Genomic DNA, 5,000 nt, shown 5'->3' on the forward strand with positions numbered 1-5,000 from the left:
GAGGGTGATGGGAAGAGAACCTAGGTCTTCTTCTCATTTCTCGTTTATTGGTGTCAATTTGTTGATGGGTGGGAGTTGCATGAGTCATCCTGGATTCTTTAGATTATTTCAGATGAGAAGGAGTAAAAAGGTGGTGAATCAAACAAACAAAGAAACAAAAGTAAAATCAAAGCAAATTACAAGAATTTGTAACCTAGCTTAACAATTTCCATAATATTATTCCATGTTTATCTTTAATTGATGCAGTATTTTATGCATATGTATTTTTTTATGTAATCAAGAAAAAAAACTTTCTCTTTCCTTAGATGATGAGGATAATCATGATGATGGTGTTGATTATGACGATGATGATGATGATGATGATGATGATGATGATGATGATGATGATGATGATGATGATGATGATGATGATGATGATGATGATGATGATGATGATGATGATGATGATGATGGTGGTGGTGATAATAACAATAATAATGACAATGCTTATAGTTAAAATAATAACAGCAACAGCCTTATTATTAATAATGATGATAACATTAGGAATAATGATAGAAATAACAGCAATTACAATAATGAGAATAACAATTACAAATAGATAATACAATAATCACAATCAACAAAATAATAATAATAAATCAGTGACAACTGAATCATAACAACAATATTAGAAATTAACTGTAAGCTAAACAATTATATAGAATCAACTTCTTCTTTATCAACATCTAATTAAAAAAATAATGATAATGAGTGATAAAACTTTAATCATTGACATACAGGGTCGTGGTCCTGTCTCATTATCTTCATCATACTGAGAAACAGATAAGCTTTTATCCTATTTTTCACTGTGGCGTCTAAATATATCTATTTTCTGATAACATTATGAAGTATTTTATTTACCTGAGAAGTTGTTCATGTGTCAAAGGGCTTTTTTTATATAGTGTACCGTGGTGATATCGTCACGTGTAGAAGAGGATGATCAGATGGGTCTCATAAGAGATTAATATGATGTATTTATATATATTCACACACACACACACACACACACACTAACCCACACTAACGCACGCACACACTAACACGCACACACACACACACACACACGCACACACACTAACACACACACGCTAACATACACACACACACACACTAACACATACACACTAACACACACACACACACACACACACACACACACACACACACACACACACACACACACACACACACACACACACACACACACACACACACACACTCACACTCACACACACACACACACACACACACACACACACACACGCACACACACTAACACACACACGCTAATACACACACACACACACACACACACACACACACACACACACACACACACACACACACACACACACACACACACACACACACACACACACACACACACACTAACACACACACACACACACACACACACACACACACACACACACACACACACACACACACACACACACACACACACACACACAGTCAAAAAAACGCAGTCAACCAAAGCCTATTAATCCTATAAAACATCAACCTCCATCTTTATATCTTTAATTTGAAAGGCAACATATGTAAATACACGACAGTTGTAGGTATATGATTTAGAGTAGTCCTACAGAAAATGGAATTACAGAAAACTGTAAAAGGGTTAAGGGGTAACTAATCTAGAACTATAGTTTCTTTTCTGGGTATATAGTTAGAAATAAGGAGTATAATGTATTGTATTGAAGACAAAAGGAGACACTATATATATAGCAATGTCGATAAGCTTAGTAATAATGATAATCATTATCGTAATAATGGTGATAACAATAATAACCATAACAATTATGATAATGATAAGAATAATGATAGTAACAATGATGAGGATAATGATGATAACATTGATGGTAATATCATTAATAATGATACCATTATTAATGATAATAAAAACAATAGTAATTGTCCAAATGGAAATTATAATGATGTATTTGAAGGTAATGATGATAATAATGATAATAGTAATGATAATAATAATAATAATTATAATCATATTAACAATAAAGATAGTAACGACATAAATAACATTAATGGTACCAATAAAGATAATAATAATAATAAGAATAATGATAATAGTAATTATAATGATAATAATCACAATCAAAATACAGTTATCAGCATTATCTATTCTTATAATCACTGTTATTATAAAATTATTATTGTTACTTTTTATCATCATGATTTTCCCATCATTACTGTTATTATCTTTACCAGTGTTATAATGAATATTATTATCATCATACGATCATTATCATGATGATATTTACTACTATTGTTATTAACATTATTATTGTCATCATCTTTATTATCATTATCAATGTCATCATGTTCATTATCATTGTCATCATCTTTATTATCATTATCATTGTCATCATCGACAATATCATTATCACTATTATCATCCTAGTTATATCAAAATCATTATCATCATCTTTGGTATCTCAAAACAAAAATTGCAGACCGAAAGGAATGCTCCCACCATCCATCTTTAATTGCCATGACTAATCTAACACCAAAATCTCCTTAATTCCGTGTGTGTTTGATAATGACCAAACAAGGATAAATCCCGGGAGAGAATGCCTGTCTAATTACCAAGAACCCGCGGCGGCCATGTTTGCTCAAGCGCCATTTTGTGTTGGAGAACAAAAGAATTAGTGTAAGCGCCTTGCTTGTTTTGCTTTTTTATTGATGAAATAAACCAGTCTTTTTTTTTATCTCTTTCTTTTTGCAATAGTTATATATTCTTTTTATATTATGTATAGAAGTACCGCTTATGTTTCTGAGAAAAGAATCCTTTGTCTTCGAATGTCTTTTGTTTTTTTCCCGCCAAATGCAAATGAGAGGATATTGAGCTTTACATGTTCTTTGTACTCGCGAAAAGCAAAAATGAAAAACCTTTGAGAAAGGGAGAGAGAGAGAGAGAGAGAGATAAAGAGAGAGAGAGAAAGAGAGAGAGATAAAGAGAGAGAGAGAGAGAAAGAGAGAGAGAGAAAGACATAGATAAAGTGAATGCAAAGAGAGAAATAGAGAAAGGAGATAAACAGGTAGATGGCCAGGAAGATGGAATGAATAATCACAATTTCAAAATCACGCGCAAAAATGAGCCGGAATTTACGCACGAGAGAATGCAATATGCAAACAAGATAGCTACTGTTACCATGCAAGCGAGACTGGGATAACGTCGTCGCCTAGATAGCGAAGACCTCGTAATTTTCTGAATACATTTTGCATGCGCTCTTCACGCACGCTTACACACATACATATATATATATATATATATATAATTATATATATATATTATATTATATAATGCAAATATATATATATAAATATATATATATATATATATATATATATATATATATATATATATATATATATATATATTATATAATTATATATAAAATATATATATATAATATATATATAGATATAGAATAGAGAGAGATAGAGAGAGAGAGAGAAAGAGAGAGAGAGAGAGAGAAGAGAGAGAGAGAGAGAGAGAGAGAGAGAGAGAGAGAGAGAGAGAGGAGAGAGAGAGAGAGAGAGAGAGGGAGAGAGAGAGAGAGAGAGAGAGAGAGAGAGAGAGAGAGAGAGAGAGAGAGAGAGAAGAGGGGGGGAGGGGATAGGAGGAGAGGAGAGGAGAGAGAGAAAGAGAGAAGGGGAGAGGGTAAAGGGGATAGGGGGAGAGGAGAGGAGAGAGAGAGAGAGAAGGGGGGGGGGAGGGGAAAGGGGATAGGGGGAGAGGAGAGGAGAGGAGAAGAGAGGAAAGGAGAGGGATGAAGAGGAGAGAGAGAGAGAGGGTGGGAGGGGAGAGGGAATAGAGGGAGAGCAGAGAGAGGAGAGAGAGAGAGGGGGAGAGGGAATAGAGGGATAAGAGAGAGAGAGAGAGAGAGAGAGAGAGAGAGAGAGAGAGAGAGAGAGAGAGAGAGAGAGAGAGAGAGAGAGAGAGAGAGAGAGAGAGAGAGAGAGAGAGAGAGAATAGAGAGAGAGGGAGAGAGAGAGAGAGAGAGAGAGAGAGAGAGAGAGAGAGAGAGAGAGAGAGAGAGAGAGAGAGAGAGAGAGAGAGAGAGAGAGAGAGAGAGAGAGATAGAGAGAGAGAGAGAGAGATATTTTCATTAACTTATAGTGAGTAGTTTTCCCGATATCATTCACGGGTCATCTTATATGACCTCAATAATTCCCAATTCACATTTTTGTTTCTTGCTTAAGCTTGCAACACTGACACTAACAAAAAGTAACTCAAATACTAAAGTATTTAGTTAATTTTTATTCACATTATTCTTGACTAATAAATATAAATGGTATTTAACCTTCTTTCACACATTACAATTTAAAGAATAACTCTCGCCATTTTGCTTCCTGATGAAAAATCACTTGTTTAAATCATCACATATTCAAAACATCTTGTTACCATTTACGTTTGCACTATATGTGAATTGTTTAAGACATTCTTAGCTATGTTTAGTTACACTTAACTAGTCGTATAGTCTAAAACAAAATGGAATTTTACCACAAAAATAAAGCAGTAACAATAGGCATTTTTACGGCGAATCCGCTGGGTCAACATCTTTTTCAAATGTTTTCAACTCGGTTCTTTTAACATCAGTTGACTTAAAACATATGATAAGCAATATAAGATTGAATGGAAATCAATTAGATGATATTTTCTTAATTATCATAGGTTAATCTATCCTTAAAGACCAACTATATTATATCCACTCCTTCAAAGAAAATATTTACAAAATAATAGGGGTAACTCCTATATCTTTGACAATCTGTGGAGATATCAATAGACACATCACATAAATAAAACCTGAGAACTTAAACGAGAGAAACAAAAAGAAAGAAAGAGAAAATAAAATCAAGACATACGTTAGAGAATCAAAGAAAGCTACTAAAGGAAATCAAGACTTTCCTCTTCTCTGACTTCT

At 33.8% G+C, this 5,000-nt stretch overlaps 1 protein-coding gene across 3 annotated transcripts in view; it reads left to right on the forward strand.

The window, feature by feature from the left end:
* LOC122260293 (zinc transporter ZIP1) overlaps positions 1–880 on the forward strand; it is a 23,771-nt gene extending 22,891 nt beyond the window's left edge. For all 3 annotated transcript variants that reach the window (XM_086551473.1, XM_086551472.1, XM_043027498.2), the window contains exon 3: positions 1–880. This exon is cut by the window's left edge and continues 1,207 nt beyond it. The gene's annotated coding sequence lies outside the window, so the exon portion shown is untranslated.
* The last annotated feature ends 4,120 nt before the right edge of the window (positions 881–5,000 follow it).

Source organism: Penaeus japonicus, unplaced genomic scaffold, assembly GCF_977035675.1.
Source record: "Penaeus japonicus unplaced genomic scaffold, GWHDUDI00000001_assembly GWHDUDI00000025, whole genome shotgun sequence".
Taxonomy (NCBI): Eukaryota; Metazoa; Arthropoda; class Malacostraca; order Decapoda; family Penaeidae; genus Penaeus; species Penaeus japonicus.